Source organism: Zonotrichia albicollis, chromosome 7 (genome assembly GCF_047830755.1).
Source record: "Zonotrichia albicollis isolate bZonAlb1 chromosome 7, bZonAlb1.hap1, whole genome shotgun sequence".
NCBI lineage: Eukaryota > Metazoa > Chordata > Aves > Passeriformes > Passerellidae > Zonotrichia > Zonotrichia albicollis.
Genome location: NC_133825.1, coordinates 26,138,874 through 26,166,034, shown reverse-complemented (window position 1 = coordinate 26,166,034; position 27,161 = coordinate 26,138,874). Strand labels below are relative to the sequence as shown.

The 27,161-nt window shown below is 39.1% G+C and overlaps 1 protein-coding gene across 1 annotated transcript in view; it reads left to right on the top strand.

Annotated features, from left to right (window-relative positions):
• LOC102072931 (uncharacterized) overlaps positions 1-27,161 on the top strand; it is a 65,086-nt gene that overhangs the window by 2,871 nt on the left and 35,054 nt on the right. The window contains exons 4-7 of the mRNA XM_074544189.1: positions 4,665-4,774; positions 11,558-11,636; positions 12,098-12,271; positions 16,645-16,712. The gene's annotated coding sequence lies outside the window, so the exon portion shown is untranslated. The remainder of the gene's footprint in view (positions 1-4,664; positions 4,775-11,557; positions 11,637-12,097; positions 12,272-16,644; positions 16,713-27,161) is intronic.

The window sequence follows — 27,161 nt, the reverse complement described above, 5'->3', positions numbered from 1 at the left end:
TAGGACTTCCTATTTTGTTGATTCCAGCAAACTTCTGATTTAACACGGATGATGGATACCAAGTACATGGTCCAGGAGTCTGAAATTGTGCTTACTCCCAGATTAGATCAGGAAGAGATTGGAGCAGTGATGCCCTGTCATTTAATTCTTGTCATAAGAATTAGGACTTGAGAACAACTGTCTATTTTTGTCAGCAATATTTGCTGTTTTGAAGCTGCCACCTCAGATGCCTGTTTTATGGTGAATGATTATCACTGTTAGGTTTGAGGTGAAACCAGTTTCTCAGAAAACAGATTGATGAGTGTATTTTTATAATAGAATCATCTTGAAATGAAAGTAATTCTTCTGTTTCTTGAACTACAATTTTATCTACTGGCAAATAAGGAATTGCATATTGCAGTAACTCTTATTTCAATCAAATCTGTGTAAATTGAGATACAGACTTCAAGCCAACGGGACTGGAGTTTTAACATCATTATTAGTTTATTATATTTATCTGTATGATGAATTTCTGGACTGTGTTATTCCACTTGAATACAATCTTCTGAAAGTTAAGGGTTTGAATATGAGTTGCTTGAAGCCACAGCAATGTGGATTTCAGCCAATGTATTTGTTATATAGTTCCTTGTTAAGAGAAAATACCATTGTACATTTTAATCTTCTATACTGCCAGTACTGAAAGAAGCCTCCCTCATCTTTTTTTGCTCAGTGAGATAATGTGGCTGATAACCTTTGTATAGTTCAGGGACTTACTTCATTGCTTTCTAATGGAGTTTCTGGAGAGTATAGATTTAGATTACAATGTCGAATGGCCATAGGGCCTCAGGGAAATATGCTCTCATTAATGGACTTGTTAATGGCTATCATCGGAGAGGCTCTAATACTATCAGATGTAAATGTTGTCAGAGCAGTCCATCTTTATCATGCAGATATGGAGATGCATCATTAATTCTCACAGAGATTCTCAGATCCTCAGAGCTGTGCACATTGATGCAGCATGATAAGGTCTGAAGGAAATTAAAAGCCGTCCGTTATCAATTTAATATTTCAGATTTCTGTTTCCAATTAATATGGTCTAAGAGACAGAAGGAATTGAACCACAGCAGAACTATGGGTCATTCAGAAGAGATCAAATGCAGATTATTTCTCTGTCAGTTCCAGCTTCATTATGCTCACTGCTTTCTCTCTGAAAGGTATGAGACAATGCTAACTTATACCAATGAAGTCTCACAGCTGAAAAGTTAAAAAGATATATCCTATGCAAGCACAAAATTATGGCAATATAAAATCGTTTACAGAATCTAAAAAAAAATTTTAACAGTTTTTTGGCCTTTTTTATTATTAAATTACAATAGCTTCTTTTTCCTTTATCATTACTTTGGGTGTATTCATAGTGCATTGAATGCAACAAATTATAATCTGTCTCAAATTTGTAGCTTTAGACCCTCTACATTAATAACCTGTTTGATAATTATTTGCTTAAGGTCTTGCAGGGCTGGAAAAGATGTAAAAATGAGTATTAACAAAGGCAATTTACATCAGAGACTCTTCTTTCATGCAGGACAGCAGTAAGGGAAGTTATCTGTGAAATCAGCTCTTGATGCAGCTGTGGTGAGAATTCCCCCTTGGTGCTGCAGCAGCCAGGGTGGAGACACCTGGGCTGGGACTGTCCTGGCTGGGTCAGGGTCAGATGCCACAGTTCCACTGCTGCTGCTGACACAGGGACAGAGCAGAAGATAAAACACACAGCTCTTAAGTAAGGCTTCAGTAACTTTAGCTCCATGAGAGGGAGAAATCCTGTAAAAAGCTTTATTTCTAGCATTTTCTGACCACACTGATGTTCACTGGAGTCTCACATAGCTTTTAAATTATTGATAAATCTATGAAATGAAGGATTCTAATGGTTTATCTCCAATGAACAAGTGCAGACATCTGCTATTGGCCAAGTACTGCTATAAAATGTAATTTTATTAAATTGCTGCTATGAGTCAAGAGAGGACTCAGTGCACTTTTTCCAAAATCTTGCATATTGCTCTGGCATTATTCTTGTTGCAGTACATTTTGCTCATTTTTGCATCCTCAGACTGAAATATAATGCTCACTTGCTTCTTGTCAGCTGTTTGGGCATTGTCTTTGATGGGGGGCTGCCAAGCCTAGCAGGTTTTTTACAACGTGGAGTGTATTGTTGGGGCTGTAACAATTACCTGGCTTGCTGTGAAAATCTGGAGGAGTTATACATCAGTATTGCTTGTGCCATTTTACCTCAGAGGATGTCACTTCAGAGGATGTCTCCCTTATCCAGACTCGTTTGGTGTGGGTTTTGTGTTCCAGCCAGTGGAAAATACAAAATTTGCCATTTATTCATCTCAGCCTCTTTTTCACATTTGTCACCTGCTTTTAATTTCCTCCTAGGAAGTCCCTTCCTATCCCCATTGTATGGTTCTAATTTTAATAATCCCAGTCCTTCCACAGCTCTTTCCCCAAAGAAATATTTCACTGTACTCACCACTTAGTGTGTTGATATTTCTTGTTAGTATGCACCGTCGTGTTAGCTCCTCTAGATAACCTTGATAAATTAAAAATTGGCTTATCAATATTCAATCAACCTAGCTCATTTTTCCAAATGTCTGATTTCCTTTCTGTCAGAGCTGAGTTAAAAAGGCACTGCAAAAATAAATGGAATTAAAATTGCATATTTTTCTTTGAAACAGAAATTAAAAATAAATCTTCTGCTAATGCCACCTTAAATGCATTGGTTTATCAACAGTGAAATAACATACAGTGACAGATATGACATTAAAAATCATTAATTTTCAGTAGAGAGTTGTTCTTTGAATACAGTGAACATCTAATCAAGGCATAATTAGGAATATTTGGGAAAGCTGGGCTTGGTCTCTTCTATTTTCGGTATAACTACTGACTCTTGCTAATTCTTCTACATATTTTTTAAAATTTATAGAAGTTTATATATTCCAGAGGGCTGGGAGTTAGGTGGAAGGAGCATCTTGTGGACGCAGCCTTCACCATGATGTAATAAATAGATCTGATTGTCAGGGGGCACATGGGCAGCAGCACTGTCACTGAGGGGTCTCACATTCCCCTTTGCTTGAGAATGGCTTCCTCTGATGTCCTGGCAGGGACCCTGAAGCTCCAGGATGTCCTGTGATGTGTTCCTAAAAACATGGATGTGCTGTTTCTCAGCGGCTTCTGAAAACAGTCAGCACTGTCAGTCAACAAAAGGCAAACAGAGGCCAATCCTTCATCATAATATATAGACCCCATTAATTTATATATAGTCAAATATCATTAATTTATATTTTATCATTAATCTATATATCATTAATTTATATTTTATCATTAATTTATACACAGTGTCAACCTTAAGGGCTCTAATTCATCCATTAAAGTTTCCTGGGAGTTTATCAGCTGGGTTCATTCTCTATTGTAGTAGCTGTGCTGGAAACAGCAATTCTTTGGCTTGCTTCTGTTCTGTTCTTGTTTAATGACCTCTAATTTTGTACTGAAAATATATTCCTTTTGGGGGGCTTCTTTTTGGGGTTGGTTTGTGTTGGTTTGTGTTTTTTGTGGGCGGGGGGGATATCTGTATATCTTGCATATCTGTTTTCCAAAGTCAGAAATGCATTTTCTGAGTTTTGTATATTGTACTAAAGTTAATCTACATAGGTTTTACACTAAGACAGTTAAAATTATTTCATCTCTGCCAAATTAAAAAAACCCAAGGTCAAGCAATTTTCCCTTTGAATTAATTTATTCAAAATATTTAAACAAAATCCTGTGGGTTTAAAACCTTAAATTTAAAAGGAAAATTAAAAACCAGTATTTTAAAATTAAGTGAGATGACTTTTGATTAAACCCTGACAAGATTCAAGAGTTTGCTTCACTTTAAAGGCTCTGGACCATTGCTGCTAATCTTAAAGGAACCATAGAAAGTGCTTCAGACAGTCTATATGCCCTACAGAGAAAAAAATACAAGGGGGAACGCAGGCAAGGAACTGCTGTTCAAACATTGTATGTCTTCAAGCTGTTGCACTTTTATATTAGATGAAAATTTGTGTGTGTTTTCCAGTGGGGCTGGCAGTGCATTTTTCAAAAGTCAGGAATTGTAAAGCTTATACAGCATCAAAGATGCTATTTGATATCATCAAAATCTTGCTCTACTGGTTTTGCTATCATCTGTGGAGAAATGGAACCTAGGAATGACCTTATGGTATGGTTTTGCATCAATAACTTCTTTGTACCTTGGTCCAAGGCCACATTCACCCTGGAGTAAAGCTGCCAATTTGAATTCTATAGAACAATGTCCAGTTTTGTTACCAAAACAGTGCAGAGGAGCAGTGCCATCCTCTGCTGGTATTGGTGTCCACCAAAAGGATATTTAGAAGGTGGAAGAAAAAGTGTGCCCATTCCAGAGTTAATTATCATCTGTGCTTACAATATCTGGTGCTTCTTTAAAGCACAAGCCCTACAAGTTTTGCACAGTTATTATGTACATGCTCAGTATATCAGGCTTCTCTGCTATGGCAATCCTGCAAGGGTGCACAGTTTACATCCTTGGAGATGTGTGGTTGTAGCTTGCTCCATGTCCTCTGCTTGGTGCAATTAACTTCCTTCCACTGCAAGAAGTGTTGGGCTTTTTCTTGTAGGGTTTGGAGTCAGATGGAATCAATGGAAACATCCAAAATTAATAACTGCAGGGAAGTGGGCCCAGCCTGGGACACTGCACACAGGATGGAAGCCAAAGACTGCTTTACAGGTAAACACTACTCTGTTGTTTGCATTACAGCAGATAGAAAAGAATAAAACACTTCTCAGTAGCAGAAGCTTGAAATATGCAAACTGGAACAGAACTGATATCCAGATTCAGTGGGAAGGAAACTTTGGTAACCACAGTAACAGTAGGCAGATCCAGCCTTGTGAGTTATTCATCCTCGCAACAGGAATTCAGTAGAGCAGTGGTGAAATTTTTGCTTGTCCTTTGGAAAAGAAAAAAACAGACCCCAAGGATGATAATGTGGAAGAGAAAACTCTTAATTTGCATTTTAATAGAAGCCCAAGTTTTAGTAGAGAACCCTAAATTTCCCCACAGTGACTGTCTTGTATGTACCTGGTGAAATGGCTTCCCAAGGAAGAGCTGAGAGAGGAATCTCTTCCCTTCCATTTTGCAGTTTGTTACCTTAGCTCTGTGAAATGCAGATTTTCATGATACTATACTGTGATATTTATGTGCTTCTTTTTAAACAATATTTGGATTTCATAGTAATTCACATTTGAAAGTCAGCCTTAAAATTAGCACTTCTGATGTATAAGGAATGGTTTTCTGAGGTGTGGAGTAGTGGCATAGCCTGTCAAACCCAAGAGGCTGTCAAGGCAGGATCCATAATGAGAGAATACTCTTTTTCTCCTTTGCAAGAATTCCTGTGTGCAGTATCAGAGTGGTGGAGGGAGAGAAAATTTATGAAAGATTATTTTTAGCCCTCTATGCAATGGACTTCAGTCCTGAAACTAGAGTACAATAATACCTTGAAAAACAAGCTTGATCCTTGCTGAGGATGCTTACTAATGAATGCAAAGCCAAGCACAATTTTAGGATAAAATAAGGACATTTTAAGTTTTGTTTAAACACCTTTGTTCTCAGGAGTTTTCTTTATATGGTCACAAAGATGTTGCTGCATGAAAAAGTAATTTCTGGCCAGTGATCCAAATTGCATTGCCAGGCACATCTGGGGAAGCACAAAGGCTGCTGGGGAATGACCTGCTTACCCCTGGAGTGGGATGGCCATGGTGCTCCTGGTCTGCCTCTGTATCTCAGATTTCACTCTGTCTCTCCTTGCAAAGTCCCACTGTCCCTCACAGAGGCTGAGTGGATTTCTTGGGGCAGGTTGGCAGGGTCCCTGCAGCTGGGCTGGCTGCTGACTTGCCAAGGCTGGAGGGCCCCAGTGTGCACCTTGGAACCCCTGGGGCATCCCCTGGGCTGGCTTTGTCCAAGTAAACCCTCAAAATCCATAAACTTTTAAAATACTAACAAGTAAGTAATGAAAATCCTCCTTAGACAATTAAAATGCTACACAGAAGATGGTGGCTAGCCTGTGCTAAAAAAGATTGCTGGTGACTTTTATTTTAATATAAGAAATCTAATAACTGAAACTTCTTGCTAGGATGAGAAAAACACTTCTTTGCCTTAATGTTGTATTGTGCATATTTTTCCACTTTAACAAGTTTAGCCAAAAAGCATGAAAAAAATCTATAATTAGCTCCAGCTTTACAAGTATAAATGCATGTGCTAGTTAGCCTTTAGAAAATAGCCATTTGTGTTAAATTCATCAAGAATTTCTCATTAAAAACTGAGCACACATGAATTAGCTTGACAGGGAAGAGCTGCTGGAGCATTTGCTTGGATTTGGCTCTGTGTGTTCCCAGCCTTTGTCTTCACTGCAAGTGTTGCTGCCAGCTATTTCACCCAGCCTGGCCACAGCCCTGGAGCCCTGAGTGATTTGATTAACAGCTGATGAATTATGAGAACTTGAGCTGTGGCTTGTGGTTGAATCCCACCGCATTTGTGCTTTGGTTCTCAGCTGAGTTTGAATATCATGCCACAGACCCCATTAGCTTGGCTGGGCTGGGCTGGAAGCCTGCATTAAAATGAAGTCTGAGGCATCTGTGATTGGATGGGAGGTAATTCATAGAAAATATAGATGTGTGCAGCTTTTGCTGTACTGCAGTGAAGGAAAGCTGAATAAAGATGTGAGTAAGCAACTCATGAAAAATGTTCACAAAGCTGAAACAGATTCACTTGAAGCTGAAGCTCTTTCATTATGGGGTGTCAGAGTAACCCTGAAACAAGGTGCTGCTTTACTTTTTTCTGTTGGCACTAGGAAAATCTCCCCAAAAATCTAAAAGTGCTTTTTCTTCTTAAAGCACACACACTGAAAGGAGAGGTGAAGGTGATGAAGGAGAATGCTAAAATATGAATAGAAGTTATAATTATAGCAGGCACTCTTCTGTTAAACAGAGTTCACTGTATTACCATGGATTTCTAAGCTCTCTTTAGGAGTTGAAACACTAAGACTAATTTATTGTTAGCTTTGTTGTAAAATGCTTTAGATAATGAGTTTAATTATTTGATTAACTGAGTTGTCTTCATATTGAGTCATCCAAAATTTGGATAGTGAACTGCCTACTGTGTTTGTTGGATTGTCTTCATGAGAAATTCAGTTCTTTTTTATGTAAGTGTGCAAAGAGTTAAAAAACCTCATAACATGGAACAAATACTCTATTCCATGGATCTTTCACCTGGTTAAATTTCCTTAGCATTGGCTTATACACATTACTCTGCACACTTTCCTCTAAAATTTAAATAAATTGAATGGGGCTTTATTATTACTCCCTGGTTCATTATCACCCAGGCTCAGCTTGATCAAGGCACAAGTGATGGGCAGGATAAGCTAGAAAAGAAGATATGCACAAGAAAAGAAATTATGGTATTGCCAGAAATGCCTTAAAAATGCTCCTTGGAGCACAGAGAAATAAATTATGTTGCAAAGAACATTTTGCCTCCCAACCTGTGGATATTGCATTAAGCTCCTACTTTGTTTCCAAGTCTATTTATAGTTCCTGGATTATGTGAAATCCTTATGAAATTGTTTAGTACCCATGGTTACCAAACACGTTTCACAAACTAACACAATTCTAATGCTGTGATATATCAGCAAGTTTTTTCTCTTTTCCTAGCAGTAGGTTTCTGGCAGAAATCCTCAGAGGTATAGATGATAATAAAACCCAAAAATATTTCCTGCATTTGCAGTAAGCTGTATTTAACATTACCATTTCTGCATGGCTTTACTTGCAGTGTGCTATTGTGGCACCTTGGAAGCATAAATAGTCTTGGCCTGCCTTGTATTCCAATGAAATGTGTCAGTCTCTAGGACATGCCATTTCTAAAGAGATGACAGCTGAAAAGCCTTCATGCCTAAATCTAAACAGCACCTAAACCGCATAAAACTTCCTTTTTACTGTCCTTTTCTGTTGCCAATGTAAACAGACAGCAGCAAGTGTTGCAGCTGTAATAATTCTAGTGCCAGAGGTCCTGTGATATTTTCTTATTGTGGTAGGATTCACACATTTTTTAATGTTTTGTTCTTTTCATCTGATGATTCAGGAAATGTGTGAAATTGAGGCAGGGGTGCTGTGTCTTACAGGTTCTCTGTGATGTAAATATAGGACTATTCACCAAAGACTTTTCCAGCTATGAATGATGCTCTGTGAAGGGCAGAAAGCTGGCACAATTGACATAATACAATGAAACTAAAGCTATTTCTCATTCTTGTTATTTTTTCCCCTCCTTTTTAATGCATTAAGCCATTCTTGGCTTTTAATTTTGTCCCTCTCCCATTTTGACACCTCCAATATATATCTCACATACGAGAATTGTGTTATGCCAATGAGCTATAATAGAAAAGAACAATAATATTTACAAACTATCTTATTTACTCCTTTGCTGTGTTCCTCTAAGGATCCTTTCATAGCCCTACATATAGATCTAACTAAATCAAGTAGCAAAAGCCAACATGACACCCATATGTGCAGTAATTAGCAGGTAGAGGCTGATTGCCATCAGAAGTGGGTAATGTTTCAGCACTAATGGGTCCTTACAAGGGGAGGACATTACAGCCCCGGCACCTCTTTGGTGCAGCAATGTCATCCTGGGCGTTTTCTGCTTTTCTTGCTGACAACAGCTTGAAATATAATCACAGCTAAACCAGGTAATCCACCCGATCGAAATCTGCTCACTAAGGAAAAGCAGTTGGGAAAAAGAAGCATTTGGAGAAGCGTTGGTATTTCAGAAGTATGTTAAATCATTTAAGGCTTGTATAGTTTTTCTTTCCACTCATGCTACTTGTTTGTTAAATAAAAGCTTACAGGAATCCATTCAATTCACAGGAGAGCTACAAAGCTGATGTTTGCATCCATTCCTGTGAACTGTTTATTATATTGTTGCGATCCATCTCCTCCTTCAGATCTGTGTTAGCTGATCAACACAATAGTTGGAAACACTTGTGAAATGCCGATTGCTCAGTAGATTTTGGAAGGGGGGGAAGTAAATAGCTCTCATGGAGCTTTATTTGTAGAACACAGATCATAGCTGCATTTTGTCATTCTCTCATAAGCAGTACACAGGGATTGGTAGGTGCAGTGGTTTTATTTTTCAGTGGATAAAAAAAACAACTCTGTTCCATTCAGTGCTGCCATTAGTGACTGGGAGACTGGAGTAGGCAGGGGGAGGATCATTGCTGCTTCTGACCCTGGCCTGGCTGCTTTCACAACCTGCAGATGCTGAGCCTCACCTGCAGCAGCAGCAGCTCCCCTTCCACCCTGCAGCTGGGGCTTGGACCCAGGGGAGTGATTGTGCAAGGGCTTGTGCAGAGTGCCTTCCCATCAGGGATGGCTAAGCAAAGACCCACTCTGTGACTTGCTTAGGAAGGCAGAGACTGTTTATGGCCTGCAAAACACATTATACCTGGGATACAGAGAGTTTTCCCTGCTCTTTTTAGCCTACTTCTGAAGCTTAAACAAACTTGACTTAGCTAGACCATGGAAAGTCCGCCTGTGGGAGGAAGATATCAGATATCTTGAGATACAGGATGCCAACAGCTGAGAGCCTCACTCTTCATTTTATTCCTGCCTTGGGAATGGGCCGTGCAAGCAGACCAAGAGTTGGCAGTGGGGAATGACTAAGCAGAAAACAGGCAGCTGCTCAGAAAAGTCGGGATGTCAAAATTCCTATGTGGCTGCACTGCATTCCTCACCCAGCTCTAATGTGAGAAACATGAAGCCCTATTTGAGGAACTAGCACCCAGTAAGGCCAGCCAAGGTCTGTGGTCAGGGTGTGGTGGGCTGCTGGAGGCTGGAGCCTGGCTCCCTCCTCTCTTCCCCAGCTGCAATTGCTCTTTCCTAAGAGCTCCTCGATACGGCCCCTTTCTTCATGAACTCCAAGTTATCCAAAACTGGGATGTGTTTGCTCAAATGCTTAGACTCTGTAAATCCAGGGCCACGCTGAGGTGACAGTATTTGTGATCTGGGCCTCAGAATACTGTAGACAATCTGATCTCAGCATCTGCTGTGTGAGATAATTGGTGTGTCTTGGCTGTGAGTCTGGTGTTAGGCTGAGCAGAAAGATGAACACACTGTGCAGATTAAGGTTAAGCCAAGAACAACATTTCTGTGAATGTGGCTGGAAGTGAGTTTGTCCACAGCATGATCTTGAAAATGTGATGTCTCCCCATGAATCATTTACTCTCTTTCTTCCAGATACTCTAGACTTCCAAGTAGTTTTGTTTCTTTTGTTATTTATGAGGAAAAATATCTATCCCTGTGTTTATAGCCTCTAGACACCATTCTAAATGTCACCATCATCTGAGCCATGTGAGTTCACCCCCATTGTGCACTTACAGGGCCAGATTCTCTTAACGAGCATCATTGGATCTGTTTGCCTAAAATTTGGCACTACATCAAGTGTGATAAAACCTATACCTACAACCACAGAGCGGTAGAAGGAACAGCAGGAAAAACAGATACTCAGGAAAACAGTTCATTAGAAGAGAAGTGAATGATGCCCTCTTTGAACAGGAGGTATTTGATTAATAGTGATTTATGGTTTAAAATCCATGTGCTTTCAATGCTATTTGCAAGTGAAAATAATAGTTGTTAATATGGAAGGCCTTTCTGTGGGCTCTCAGTTGTGCTATTGGAACAGCAGGATCACAACAAAAGCGATCACATGAAATATTTCTTTAATTGTAAGTTTTAATTGTAAGCATTTTTTAAATGTCACTTTCTCTTTTGTGAATTGAGGCTGTGTCCAGACACTCAGGAGGACCAGTACACCTTCAAGTAATTTACCAGAATTTTGAACTCAAACATATTGGAGTCTCAGTTGACTTCATTTTGCCCTGGCACAAACATTGATATAACTGTGATTGGAACTGAATGTTTTAACTTCAGATTTCCCTGTTCTACAAAAAGAAGAACACCTATCTCACTGTGATCTTAGAAATTCTTAAACCATTCTAGAGATGCTTGTGCTCAGATGTAATTTCTACTGTGGTAACTGAGTTTTTGTGAATTACTTGCAAACCTCTCTGAAGCTCTTGACTCTCTTTTCTTATTTTCTGTCGTGATTATTCTTCTTCCCTCTTTCTCTTATCTTTTTTTACTTTTTTGTTCCCCTGCCAATGCAAAGTACATTTTAAAGTCACATTTTCCAGACATATACTGGGGAAGATGGATCCTAAAATACTAGGATTTAAATTCACTCTACATTTTTACAGGGCTCACTGCAAATCCTGTGTACAACAAAAGAGACTTTGCATCAGCTCTAACAGATTTCAGCTTGAGAAAACATTGTATTTTCCAGTAAAATGCTGTATCTCCCTCCTCTTTTTTTTTCTTCACTCTTTATTATCTCAATATTTTTAAGGTTTTTTTTTTAAATCTGGATGCTCTTTGCTTCACTTTTCTCCCTATTTTATTTTTTCCTAAGTGGGATTTGATCCCAGTAGATCTGGAGTTCAAGCTGGTATTTTAGGAGCAGAATATGACTGAACAGCTCATTAACTACAGTGAGTATATTTATGAATATGGGAATATTTTTAAATATTCCCATATTCAAAGTGAAAATGTTAGTTTCACTGTAGAAGATGCTGTTCACACTTATGTAACTTTATTGTTTAATAAGAAAAAAAAAGACCTAGAAACTTGTTTTTTCATACTTGACAGTATGAACAGCAGTTTCACACTGTAAATGATACTGCATAATACTGCAGTTTCACACTATAAATCTGTAAACCATAAATTATAAATAGAGTCTATAGCTACATGTCTGTGTGCCATTACCACATTTTTCTAAGTTTTTCCTACTGTGGTTCAACTCTTTTTTTAGAGTTTCTTCTGCAGGTACTGCAGGTAGGTGATGATTTTCTGTGCTCACAGAAGGTTTAGCAATGCTCTGTGGATGCTGATCTTGGCCTGGCCTGCTGCCCTTGCAGGGGGCACTCAGTTATTTCATTTTTGCCTTTTGCAGGGTTTCAGTCCAGGGACTGTGCTGGCCATTCACTACCAGGGTCAAATGCTGACCATGTCCATGGAGTCTTGCAGCCTCTGAGGGTGCCTGAGCATGATCTTCAATAGCATCAGCAAACTGTGTGAGCTCCTCCCAGAGCAGAAGGGATTTGCTTTCCTGCCATGAAAATGCAAAGTTGGTTGAAAGTAAGCTTACTTTGAAATATGCAGGAGGTATTCTTTTGGCTTTAATTCCACTCCTTACACACTACAGCTTTTGAAAGCAAAAGAAAAGACAGAGACTAAAAGTTTTACTTATTTTTTACTAAAGCTGTCCCTCAGACGTGATTGACCAGCAGGTATCTCTTGGAAGGATGGTGGATGCAGGTGCACTGCAGGTTTGTGCCTCAGTCTTTAGTGCTCTCTGACAATAGTGGTTCCATTTTAAATTTTTCCAAGTTAATTTCTTTTTCTGCAGATGTCCTCTTTTCTTTTTGAAGCTTGTTGCTTCAAATAAGAATGATTTCCTTTAATTGTAGTGAGCTATAATATAGTTTCTAATGAGTCTGAAAGGCATCAACATATCAGAGGCTGCCTGCAAAAGGCCAGGCAAGTGTTGAACTGGTCCCTCTTTAAGACTTGAGGAGATTATATGCTGTTATAGAAGCCCACTGTGCAATTACTTCACTTTCATTGTCACAGATGGCTACTGAAATCATTCTGTCTGATAGTGTTTGATGAAGCATTTAACATTTTGAATCACAGCAGACTAATACAATTCAGAATGAATATTGAATATTTTAACTGGGTTAAATGTCCGAGAATCTTTTTGTCTCAATGTGCCACACTTTTCTACTTTAAGAAAACCACAGACACTTTAAAGCTGTGGTATTAAAAATGCTGTTTGCTGCTGAAGATGCTGTAGAATGATGAAAAGAATCCCACCTTTCCTTGGAGGCTCTGGCTGTTTCTTTCTCATCATAAAGTATGCATTAGCTGTTTCAGACAGCTGAACAGTCCCATTGTCCTGGGCACAGAAAAGCATAAAATCACTGGCAATCACTTTGCCATTGTGTTTGGAGATTAAAGGACAGGACCTGACAAATGAGGCAGACCTTGAATCAGAAGAAGAGGTAGCATCAGATAATGCAGCTAAACAGTATGTCTAGCACAGATAAGCTCTGTATGAATTCTTGGCCAGTCATTTCTCTGGCAGCCCACTTGCCAAAGAAGGGTCCTGGTTTATCTTTCAGGTAGTATTGATCTTTACTTCTAGTTCTAAATATTATTTTGTATTCAGTTTTAATTAAGATTTGTGATTGTCTTGTAAACTTCCAGGAATGCTCAAAGAGCACTCATAATGCAGAAAATTATCTAGATGCCTATTTCTGTGGTTGTTCTCCTTACTCCCATCTTGCCACCCTTGTCCTGGCAGCACATATTTGTATCAGTATCAGTTTTCTAATGTAAAAAGCAGTGTACAAGGATTTGTGGGAATGTCTTGGGATGAGTCAACTCTTGGCTGCTGCCTCAGCAGCAGAAGGCTGTGGTTTCCATTTCCACCTCATGTACTGGGCTCACACCCAACGCTTGGCACTGTCTTTTGGTGACAGGGGGTGTTTCACTGAGGAAGATGTCATCCTGAACATGACATGATGAACTCAGAGCTATTGTTTCTCCATCTGGAAATGAAAACCCCAAGGAATATTTCAGACAGAGCAGGAGCTTAGCTTAGGGCATGGCCAAACGTCCCCAAAATCATTGCTGTGGCCATTCACATGTGAGATGTTCAGTACATGACGTTTCTGCCTGAAGAGTTTCTGCAGCATCACTGTCTGTATTGTTCTCATCTGTGCACATCTGCTGTGCCATTTGTAAAACACTCAGATCTCTGTTAGCACAGCAAAAGTTTTGCTTCTGTGCAAGTGGCAGGAGCTATAACAAGTCAGCTTTGCTGCTTTTTCAAGTGGCAGGAGCTGTAACAACTCAGCTTTGCTGCTGCCTCTTCTTCCCACCTCTGGAGAGGTGCATCCTTCCTGCTGCTGCAGGGAGAAATCACTTAAATGTGTCTGCCAAGGGAAATACTGCAGCTCATTCCAGATTTTTTGGCGATACGGAGACAGTAGTTCTTTAATTCTGGTGCATGATGGAGGCTGGAACCAGGGGCCAATATTGACAGTTTACAGCTGTCTTTAGTAAAGGAGATTGATGCACCTAGGGAAAATTGAACAGTTTTGACTCATTATCATATTCTGCTTTCAATATGAATTTAAAAAAAAAATCTTCTGGGTCTGGCTCCCTGTTACCCCAGCTTTTCTGCAGTACTCTATAGTCTTACTACAGATTTCTGCTTGTTTTCTTCCACTTGTCAGAGAGAGAAAGAAAAGAAAGAAAAGAAAGAAGAAAAGAAAGAAAGAAAGAATTAATGAATTCAATACTTTCTCCTTTTTCCTTTGGTTAAAAACATGGAAAATGGCTGTGTGAGAACATCGGTAATAGCCAAGGACCAGACTTCAGCCCTGTGTTTTCATGCTTTTGCAGGGAACATGGTGATGATTATGAACTGTTGCAGTCTCAGCCCATTAACGAGTTTGTTCTCATACAGAGAGCTGATAGCAGATTTCAGAATTGGGGTTAGACACACACAAAGAAAATGCTTCTGTTTGTTCTGTTCTCTTCAGGCTGGATGCCTCTCTGTGAAGCACCAGCCTTGCTGCTATCAGGGTTGAACTTCCCTCCCTTCACCACAATTTTAAAGAGCAATTAAAAATGCACTATAAAAGTATCTTGTGATATCCTTTTATCCCTAGGCAGGGGACACCAGGATCCTACCAAGGATACCATCATGTTCTAAAGCTCCTGACACTCACAGCCTCTCTGTTGTCACTTTGGAGAGCTGAATCTTCCTCTTTGTGTGAGCTCAGAAATAACTCTTCGTGGAATATGGTGGAAAAAGCAGTTCTGAAAAGTATTTAAAAGTGAGAATAAATATATTGCTTGGTACCATGACAAATACCTTTCATCTTTTAGGTGGTATGAATGTGCAAGTAAATTTGTTTGCAATTCTCATGACACAAAACTAAGCTGAAAACTGTAAATAAAATTTGTTTTGCAGATCTCAGAAATAAGAAAGCTCAAAAGAGAGTCTGATAAGTGAGCAGAGTTGCCTGTAAAATAGACTCCTCTCAGGGAATTTAAGTCGTTTTCCTCTTTAACAAAAATATGGCAGTTAGATGCTCTGCCAAACTTTTAGTGGCTTAAAGCTCCAAGAGCTCTGCAGAAACCTGGAAAGGAGCCATTTTGGAACATGATTTTTATCAACAGGGATTAGAAGGAATGATCAAAACAAATCTGAAGTTTTAATAAACAATCAAGTTTCCATCTTCACTGCTTAGATTTCTATTTCCCTCCTATGCAGGTAGAACTAAATTGCAGGTAGCAGGTGGGACTCTTGTTCTTCATTAGACTTTAATTTCCATTCATATATATTTAAAATTTATAACAGGTCTCATGAATTCAAATGAGACATCACAGTCCACAGATAAAACTGCAATAACAGTTATAGAAATTTTAGAAAATAGCCAACCCCAGGTGTTGACTCATGAATATTTATAAACATCAGACATCAATGAAGCAAAACACCATTTAGACCTGGTCCTATTCCAAATAAAATGGATAAAAAAGCCACTCAATACTAGAAAGACTCCTTTAAAAAACATCTGAGAAAAAACCAACAATTTTTCCCCATCTCCATGTGTATCCCCAAATATAGGGTGTGGTAGAGGGATCTTAAAATGAAAATATGGTTTTGCTTTTTTTACTTCTTGAGATGGCTGTTCTTTTTCCTCAATTTGAAATATATTCTTATCTAAGTGCATGTAAGCAAAGCTATTTTTTGCATACAAAAATTGTTAATTGTGTCACAATATTTGAGTTTAAGCATATATTCTTTGCATGATAAATTTCATGAATAAAATCTCTGTGACACCTGTGAAAGGAAATACATACGTAAAAACAAATCAAAGTCAGTAAAGATTTTATTTATGTAGTTGGAATACAGCCAAATGGATTTTTCTCACTTAAAAAAACCTCATTCATTCAAACTGGAGAAGTTTCTATTCCAAAAATTTATATTTGGAGTGTTGTAGGGAAGGAAAAAAACAAGTCTGGAACTCAAATGAGATAGATACAAATACCTGGTAAAGTATGAGCTCTAGGGCAGATTCTGACTTTATTTGCACCTTTGTACATACTTGGATATTTCCATTAAGTTAGATTGTTAAAGATTTATTCCATGGCACTGAGACCAGGATCATGCACATGAATGCCAGACAAAACAGAAGAGACAGTTTGACAGATCAGGAAAATAGGACCAAACCTGGACTTTGTATAGAACTTAGGATTTTCACTCTTCCCTCAATTCTACATTTTCCTCCTGAAAACAGAACTCCTGAACCAGGGAGACAGTCAAAAGGGGAGAGAAAATGCTTGTGGCAATAATGTAAAAAAAAGGTTCAGGAAACATGATCAATTGCTTAGAAAGACCCAAATCTGTTCTTTTTTTCCTAGTGACCGAGGATGGAGGAGGAAGTTGTGCATTCTGTTCCATTTCCCAGGAGTCTGACATTGTCCTGCAGGTAAGGATTTACCTCATGGCAATCTGGCTGGGAAGCGTTCACTGGGTTCCAGGCTAAAGAATGTACTGAATTGCAGGATACTGAATGCAAGTGCAGTAGCCAGAAAGAGTGAAAAATAGTAGCTTCTCATCTGTTTATTTCAACATGACAGTTCTCTGGCACTGGAGAACAAAAAAAGTTGATTTCATGAGGTGAGAGGAGCAGAGCTATGGACTCAGAACTTTTTATGTGTTCAGTAGCCTTTGGTTTTAAAATTTGTGTCCACTTCCAAAACTGGCTACAGTTCCAGGAACAATATTACTTGAATAAAACATATAAATATAAGGAAATTTTTTTGCAAATATGGCAGAAGTGATACCTCAGTTCACAATGGTTTGTCTTGAGCTCTTAATATATGAGAGTTTTTTAGTAGCCTTTATGTATTTGTGATGAAGAGTTTGAATCCCAGAAGATTTGCAGAAAACACTTAAGGATGTTATTCCATTAGTGTTCCATTTAAAATATTTCACACTTAATTAGGTAACAGAAACAATATCAGACTTTGGTGTTTAAATTTTAATCTGGGTAATGTCACAGTGAAAAATTATTGCTTTGATGGAAAAAGAATTATCTTGGGAATTATTTGTCATACAGAATAGGGCCAAAAATAATTGTTTAAGTTCTAGTTTAAAGGAAATGCAAGAGGACATAAATAAAAATTCTTTTATGTGCAGGATCAAATGAGAACATTAAAGTAGGCTACCCATCTGGCTACCTTGTAGGCAATTTAGCATTTTCTTTCATTTATTTTCATTGCCTTTATTTTTAACACAGAATAAAGTTCTTTCACTGAGCTTAGTGTTGCATGTGAAAGGGTAAATGTCCAGGTGACAGATGACAAATGTCATTACTTGATTCACTGCAACTGTGTAAGGAAGGGCAGCCAGTTTTCCTCACGTGGTGTCCAGGTTGAAAATCAGGTACAGGGAGCTTGGCATCAATCCCACGCCTGGGAAGGGACTGATGTCAGTGGGAACAAGTGGCACAGGGGAATAGAGGAGTTAGATGGCTGCTTGCATCCTGAAACCATCAGGGAGCCTCATCTGTCTCTGGATATCAAGGTAAAAACAGGCAGTGGCAAACACCGTGGGGCCTCTTTACATCACCAGGGAATGTACTTTGTGTCTGCTTAGTCACTGTAACTGCTAACAGAACTCTGCAATATCTAGGGAAACAGCTTAGTGCATATTAATTTCTTGGAATCACTCAAATTAAAGCAGAAAGTACAGTCAGCTTTCTATAGACTCAAACAATTAAGGCAAATTTAAATAGATTAAACACATCTGTCTGTACTTAAGAAGAAAAGGGATTAGGACTTAAATGTAACAACATAACCCTTGTTCAGCTGTATGTCAGGCATAGTTTGGAGCTCTGTGCTCGTGATGATTAAAATTCATACAGAAGTATTGCTAAGAGAGGGAAGACATTTCAATTCATATCTTCTAATTAATTAACAACTAAATATGACATAAAGACAGTATAAGAGAAGGAAAGGCTCTGAGTCATCTGATAGCCTCACACTTTGTTGCCATAAGGAAAACCATCTTTAGTTACAGTTTCATGACTCTGCACTGCTCGAGCTGAAAATTCACAGTGCACAATACTTGTATGGAACCCAGTGAAATTTGGTTTCCAAAATTAAATGGGAATGACAGAATGTGTGCCACATTGAGATGAGCAACTCAGATGTCAAACAGTCCTTCAGAGAGACCACAATGTTCTGAGTGAAAATCTATTTGAAGTGTACCAGGGGTACATTTAATCAAAGCAGCAGTGCTGGAGCCACAGAGCAGGGATGTGCTAATGGAGACAAGCTTTGCCCTGTCCCCAGCAATGTGCTTTAACTCTGACACTCAGCTGTCACAAGTGGGTCTGGAATAAATTTCCTTGCAGCAGCAGCTGTGTCTGAGGGAACACCGGTGAGGGCAGGACAGCAGTGTGGGTGTTTCATGCCTTTAGTCTGTATTGTTGGGGCTAGAAAGCACAGCATGATTTGGAGCCGAGAAATCAAAGTATTAGCAAGCGAGGGAGAAATCACAGTTTTTCTCACTGTCACCAAACCTAGTAGTAATGACATTAAATATGACATACATATACCCACTCATGGCAGGGGAAGCAGGTGCACACAGACAATTAATTAATCCCTTGCCAGCCCCGTGTGCCCCGCTGGATTCTCCCGCTGTCAGCACGGCGGCTCTTCCAGCCGGGAGCGGCCCTGGCACCGCAGGGCAGCGGTACCGCCCGGCTTCCCGGCTTCCCAAACCTGCAGCCTGCGGGACCCCAGCTCCGGGAGGGATTGCGGGACAGCCGGGGCTGCAGCTCCGGGAGAGGACTGCGGGACCGGCTGAAGGATGCGGAGCTCCCCGGGGCTGCGGAACCGCGGCGCTGCCGCTCCCCCTCGCGGCCCCGCCGGCCCCGCTCCCGGCGCTGGGTACGTCAGGCACGTTTGGATTTGGAATGTTGATTCTGGGATACATCAGCAACGTTTGGGTAGGATCACTGGTGCTGGGATACATCAGGCACATTTGGGTTTGGAACACTGATGCTGGGATACATCAGGCACATTATGGGTTTGGAAGGCTGGGATACATCAAGCACTTTTGGGTTTGGAACACTGGTGCTGGGATACATAAGCGCATTTTGGGTTGGAACAGTGATGCTGGGATGCATCAGGCACATTTTGGGTTTGGAATGCTGATGCTGGGATACATCAGGCACATTTGGGTAGGATCACTGATGCTGGGATAGATCAGGCACGTTTGCATTTCTGTCTGTGGCACCAAGCAGCTCATGCAGCTGCTATCGCTGGTAGTCCCTGCCCTTCCTCAGGGCGTTTGGAGGCTGCAGCAGGGTGTGAAGAGAGGCAGGGATCCAGCCAGGAGCTGCTGAGCTCAGGGAGGGGTGGGGGTGTTGGTACCACCCGTTCCAGTGGTGTCAAGGTGAAGCAAGTAGGCAGCATTGCTTTAAACGCAAGAGATCCTCTCCTTCCTGCCCTGGCTGCCTCTCTGAATCCCCCCTGATGTTTGACCAAGTTATTTGGATCCATTCATCCTCCTACACTGAGTTTTTTCTCCCAAGATTTCTATTGTTTTATGAAGCATGTAACTATGACAATTGAACTTCAGAGCACTGTGGGAGCTTACAGAAAACGAACCAATGCAGATTTTTTGTATTGTGTTTAGAAAATTGTTTACATTTTAAAAATAATACTGCAAGCTTCTGGGCATTAGTCACATTTTTTAATGCCTAAGAGGGAAAATAATGAACTGATTTTGGTACCTAAAAGAAATATCAGTGTCTAGAAGTATATCCTGCATGAGGTACATAGCTAGACATACGGCCAATGAGCCACTTATTTTAGATAAGTACTGCATATATTTTATGCTAATTATTTGCACAGGTATTAATCCATCAGAGACTAATTAACCAGCATCCTCAGATAACTTATGCTCAGTGTTCCTGATATCACTAGGTTAGATCTCTTGTCAAAAGATTGATTGTTATGAATCAATGAAGAATTTTTAATGAAGCAAAAAATACCATCAAAAAGAATCCTACATAATGTAATCACAGGTGCTGAGCTCAAACACCTGCAGTATGACAGACAAAGGAAGAGAGCTGATGTCTTTATTTGAAAGAAATTACTGTCTTGATTCCTTTCAAGGTAGGTAATTTATTAATGACATGTAATTTAGGGAGTCTAGTAGTGACTTGTTTCTTTTCTTAGTTGGTCAAGTAAAAATTCAGTTGATTTTAAATATATTCTTTTTATGCAAAATGGCAACAGATGTTGGAACAAATATTCCAGCATCACATAGTTTTGTTGCAATTTTGAACTGGTTTTGACATTAGCTTGTAATATGTTCTTTCCTCCACTGGAGGAATCAGAGGGTTCAGGGTGACCAAGTCTCATCTGGGATGTCTCATTGAAAAGTGAAGGAAAATTGTGAAATTTTAGCTTAATAGTCTGACATAATTGTGGGGTTCACTATAGTAAATCAGTTTCTGCCTCCTGAGTGTATTGAAAAGGAACTGTCCTCGAGGTTTGTGATGCATCACAGCTCCCCCAGCGAGGATGACCCCGGGCAGCTGATGCACAGCAAGCAGTTTGGGGAAAGAGCTGATTGTAAAATGTTCCTGTAGCCTTGTGCAGACAGCTGCCACAGTAGCTTTGCCAGTGTAAAGGGACAAAAGCACCACGGTTCCTTCATCCCCATGCCTTGTAATCTCAGTGTAAAAGTATAGCTGGAGCATATGTGTATCTTTTCATTATCACCATTCACTTATACCATTGCTACCTCTTATGCTCTGTGAGGTTTTATCCTCTGTAAGCCTTTTATTCTCTCTGTGACTTTGCAAATGTACTTCACAATGCTTTGAAGATTAATCCTATAATTAAAGGACATAGTTAAATAATAAAATTCTGGCTTGCTTATACTGAAGAGACATGTATAATCTTCAACCATTAAATTGCATCTAAAAGCATGTTTCGCTCAAAGAAACAAAGTACCAGCAAATATTTTCAAAGGAAGGATTTAAAGCTGCTGATTCATGACATACCACCTAAGCATGAATGTTGTATAGTATGCTTTGCCTGGAATGCACTTTATTTAAGGTGTAATGTTTAATTCATCTCTACTATTTTTATATGGCAGTAGAAATACCTTTCTTTCTTATTAAACAGAAAAGGTTCATTTTCCCAGTGCATCAAGGTAAGAAACCACAGTTGATTCATGAGGCAGTGATATGTGCTGAATAAAAATCTAAATATCCTACAGAACAAATTACTCCAATCCCTGTTTGAAGCACTGTCTGCCTATAGACAAGCAGGTCATAAACTCATTCAGGTTCTGTTTCTTCAGTTACCAATTTGCTCTGATAGCTGCCTTTGTTGGAGAAGCTGTCCCACATCCCCTGCCATAACAAAGTCATCCTGCTGCCTGAGCAATAATAGGCTGAGCAGTCCAGCCCTCTGCCAGAATTCAGCAAGGCACAGGTGGAAGTTACAGTCATCAGATGTTTGGGCAGCAGAATACCCTGCTTCTCCTCATTTGTATTGAAGTGTTTCACCTGGGGGATGATTTTATCCACTTGATCTTTCAGTTTTGGCTTGAAATAGAACCCTGGTGGTGACTTTTTATAGTTAATGATTCATCCAAGTCTACTAGGACTTTCCTTCACTTGCAGCCATAGGAAAAAGAAATGACGTGTTAAGCTCAAAATATTAATTATGTTCTTTTTTGGTTTGTTTTTTTTTTTTTTTTAGGATAAAAGGATTCAAAAAGGATTCATTTCATAGAGTATTATAGGAGTACTGAGTGAAATGGTGTCTATCCTGTGAGTAAAAGCCTCAGAGTAGAATGGACTGAATCATAATAAATATTTTGCTGACTACCAAATACCTGTAGGAAGCATTACCTCATTGAGTAATTGAGCAGTACATGTAATTTTGATTTATGTCAGCAATATCATATGTATTACTTGAAACAGATTGAACAAAATACTGCAATGTACCAACTCTGTACAGACTGCATAGGGTAAGGGAGAATTTTGGGCAAATGCAGGGGAGGGAAAAGAAACAGTGGAAAAGATTTGGTGGAAAGGATTTTACTGAGTCTGAGGCCTCGATCAGAGAGGGGGGATCAAGAGAGTGTTTATAAGCTGTGGGAGGTAAAGCTGGTCAATGACCCAAGGATTATGGGCCCTGCTCAAAAGGTCCTGGCCTCAATATAGCTCAGAGAGCCAACATTGCTGAGGTATTTCAGTCTTATAGACTGTCCTGCACAGATATCTCTCTCTTTCTTTCTCATTCTCTGCCTGCAAGAAAAAGCACTATTTTAGTTGCCCTTTTGTGATCTTTTCACTTTTGCCAGTCGCTGCTGTAAGGCAAAACAAAGAATTGAAAAGCAGTGTCCTTTCTATGGAACAGGTAGCAACAATCCTGTAATCTCTATTTGAAATCTATTGGTGACTGGAAATAGAAATAGGGTGGTCTTTCTCTTTGAGTTTAAAGAAAGGTGCTGGACTGACAAGATTAACTCTTGGTACTAATGTTTGTCCTCCTGGGTTTCTCCTAAAAAAGTTCCTGTTACCATAAACTCAGCTTTCTCACTTCCTAGTTACTGCTCTTAGTGAGATCAGGTTGTAGCCTGGTTTGTTATCTGGAAAGCTATAGAATTTAGATTTCTTAAAGGCTGTCAGAGGCTGAGAAATAAAGAAACGGTTCCAGTGGGAAACATTTGACAAGAGCAGCGTTAAAGTCTGTTTTTAAGGGTCAGCCCTTGTGAAATCCCAGGGTAATGAGATGCTGTCAAAGCATAAATTGCCTTCTAGCAATTTATTTTAAGGTCTATATGCATTTATATGTATATCTCCATAATTTTTCTTTTTTTAATATTTGTGCATCTTTAGAGCAGAGTGTGAAGGGAAGGAGGGGGGACAGGCAAGGGATGGCCCTATTCAATCCCAGCCTAGCCTGCGTTTTTTACAGAAAGAGGGTAGTAACAAAACAACTAATGTAAAAGAGAGTAGCAATCCCACCCCAATTGTAGTACTTTGAGGAGAATTTTTAGGAGATTCTGTGACCTTTGTAAATAATTGCTCCTCGTTGTTGAAAAGCCAGGTGTCATACAGAACAACCTGCAGCACATGAAGCAGCAATCAGTGCAGGGTGCTTTTCCTTCCTTCCTGTGTCAACACTAAGCTTTACATTAGTTATGGTCTCCCTTGTCATAATTTCATGTATGGCAGGTGCCATTCCTGCTTTCTGTAGACTGGCACTGCTAGGACATCATCAAAGCTCCTGTTAATTCATCCATGGTGTACATGTGCATGAATGAAGAGCCTGATTCTAAGGGAAGGGGTTATTCTGAGGATCTTTTAATACAAAATTTAGAAATTACTTCTTTTATCTCTCACTTAATTAAGATTTTAAAAAATAAAGCAGTACATAATTTCCCAAAGTTTTTTTCCCAAATGTTCACAAACATTTTTCCCAAAGTGTTTCTCCACACATTTGTATTTTAGATATTAATCATGGAACTTTTTATGCGGTATGTGTTCATACCTTGTTTTGAACACTAACACTGGTTTTTAATTCTTCTAATTTCCTGTGTATGTGCTATTGAAACAGAAAACCTGAGACCTAAATGACTGTTAGAGCTGATACAAAATTTTTCATTGGACAAGTATGCAATTGTGACTGCCAAGCATAAATATTGGGAAAATCTTGGGTTTAAATTGTGTAGCGTGAGGCTACAAATACAGCAATTCATTTTTTTAAAAATTACTGCCTAACTAAAGATTGTGGTTGTACAAATAGCTCTGTACCATGGAAATGGCAGGACAGGAAAAGGATGTTCCAGAGCTAAAAATGTGCCCTCATTTTAGTACAAACTGTGAATTATTTAGAGGGCAAATCCAATGAAGTAGCTCTTTTCTACAGACGTAAAGTGGCAATGTCCAAATCTGAGGAGTGTTCAAACATTTAAAATTTAGCAGGACCTGTCTGAAAGAGCAAAGAATAAAAGCTGTATGAGTGGTGAAAGTTCTGTTTGCATGTATGCAATACAATAATTCCTGGTGTAGATGCTTAGCTTGCCCTTGGGCATTTTGAAAGATGCATGTGCCTTATGTTGCACCCAGATACCCAACTCAAGCAGAGCTGAATGATGCTGCTGCTGCCACCAGCCTCACATCCTCCTGTCCTGGTGCAGGCCCTGAAGGAAAACTGCCAGCCCTGATCCTGCTCAGACTTTCAAGCGGCCCAGTGTTTGTGTACTAATGAAGACATGGTCGCTTTAAAGGAGAAAAGATGTGTTTGGATATGCAATTATTTATTTTATGTTTATTCATGGCTCTAACTTCTTAAGTGGATCCAAATGATTGCTATTTAAATTATGTAGTGCTATAAATCTGTTTAAATCTTTTGTTCAAGAATACATAAATAGAAAATTACGTTGCTGGCATATTTCTGATCCCATCATAAACATTCTTAGCAGATTTTTATTTGAGAACACTTTCTGGCTAATGTAAAGCTGGCTGCCCAAGCTTTAGTGTCTTCTAACCTGCTAAACAATTCAGGTAAGTACTGGAATTCAGCCTTGACATCATGGTGGTGTTGCAGCTGCTTAGAGGCTGAGGTATGTTTCTTTAAACCAGAGTTTCCATAGTGTTTCCTTAAAGTCAGTGACTTTACAATGGCACAACAGAGGAGGGAAACCCAAAGCCATTTTTATTAGAATGCTAACCTACTTTTGCAAGGTGTTTGAACATGTTAAAGCAAAATTAGAAACACTCCAGGTTTCCCTGAAAATACAATCCCTGATGAGAAGATGATTTTAACCCTAAATCAGATATGAGACTAATATAAGGAATAAATAGAAAGAGGTTAAGATCTAATCTACACCCAAAGCTAACAAACATGTTAAAAATAAACTCAGGCTTGTAATTTCTGTCAGATTTTAGAAGGTAGAAACTCTTGTGTTTAGACTCTCTGTAACCAGATATAGGAGGGCAGCCTGTAAAGGACTGTCTCCCCTGAGGCCACAGGAATGACTTGGTGTCAATATTTTCCTCTGATAAACAGTATAAAATCTGATTTTTCAGTGCTTGAGTAGTGCTAGCTTCATATACTGCCAAGATTTTTATTCCTTTTAAACTGGGTTAAGAAAAATCAGCTTCTCTGTCATTTTTCAAAATCTTTCTCTTAGGCCTCATAATTACTGAAACTGAGTGAGTAACTTGGCACACCCTGCTTTTATTAATCAGGGCTCAAGGACTAAATCATTGCCATTTAGATGTATGTGGAAATAGTTGGAAGACACAGCTGAAGTCCTCTAATGACTACTTGTGGTAGACAGCCTTATAAACCCCTAATAATATTTTGATTATTCAACTCTGATAGCTCTGATATTTCTGAGTACTGGGCTATCAATTAGTGAAATCATGAAACCTGATATTTTGATCAGGGGAAAATGGTAAATGAAACTGAAAAGAGGCATCGTTAATTCTTTCACTACTCTGCTGTAGGTAGGGATATCTCTGTTGAATGTCTTCCACAGCAGCCCATAATTAAATCTCTCTATACAACAGATGATAAAGTGACAGCTGGGAGTGAGTAAAAAAAACTGGGAAATCCAGATGGGATCTGAAGACCATGAGCTTGAGGAGAATATATTGCAAAAGAAAAAAATCTTTTCTGTTTGTGTTTCAGATTTTGTATTTACTGCTAAGTTCAGCATCATGCAAATTGACTCTGACAGAGGCATGAGCCAGAGTTCTTGCATTCCACAGAAATATTTTCCTTGCTTTCATTATATTTTTAATCTCTCCTAAATGTAGGATGTGTGTGGGCAGAATTTTCACAAGCATTGTTGCTGGTATTATCAAATACTCCAGAAGCCTGATTATGATATACATTTGGTCTCTATTATGCCATGAATTAGACATATCAGTTAATTAGTTATCAGCTGCTGTTCCTTTGTTTGTACAATGTGTTTATTTACTATGAAAAATTCTAGATTATTTGTTTAGATTAATTAGGTAAATGTAAATACAATAAAGTGGCATGGGGGAGGAATTTGAGATCATTCCATTAATTGCTTAGTGGCTAATGGGAGATTGAACTCCAAAATTATTTCTGCTTGAAACTTCTCAAAGGACCAAAAATCATGGGGTAAAGAACTGAGTGCACTCTCTGCCTCTGATTTCCATTTTGTCTTCTTTCAATGGAACTGCATTCAAAAATGGTTTCTTTAAAATTCAGAATGGTTTCTTTAAATTTCAGAATTCAAAATTCATATAGATGAAATTCTGATGGCATACCTGGTGTAATAATGGTAAATTTAACAGAATAGGTGGCACCCATTAAGCATGTCTGAAGTAACTCTAATTTCTGGTCTCATGATTTACAGAGGGTATGTTAATGTTCACCATCTTGTTATTGAAATTTTAAAATTCTGTTCTTGACATTGGAGTCATTCACACAAAGCAGCTTGCCTGTGCATATCTACCTTTTTTCACAGTCAGGAAAATGAATCTATACTTGAAAGATCCAGTCTGTATGGGTTTGGGCTGCTAATTACAAAATCATAAGCTTAGAAATTGGATTTTAGTGCAGTTCTGTTTGAACAAACTCAGTGAATCCTGGGCAACTGTGAGCTCAGATGCAATCGGGCATTACATATAGCTAATGAGTAAAACAGCAAAAAGGATGTTGAGACAGGATAAGGGCTGAATTTTGCTTTCACAGGAACTTCAGTGGCTTAGCAGAAATAACCCCAAAGTTATCAGTTAAAGCCCTCAAAAGCTCATCACTCAATGAATAAAGGCTCCCAAGCATGTGGGACGTCTGCCCCATCTCTGAAGCTGTCCTGCTTTCAGGGTACATGACAAACCCTTAACTGTGAG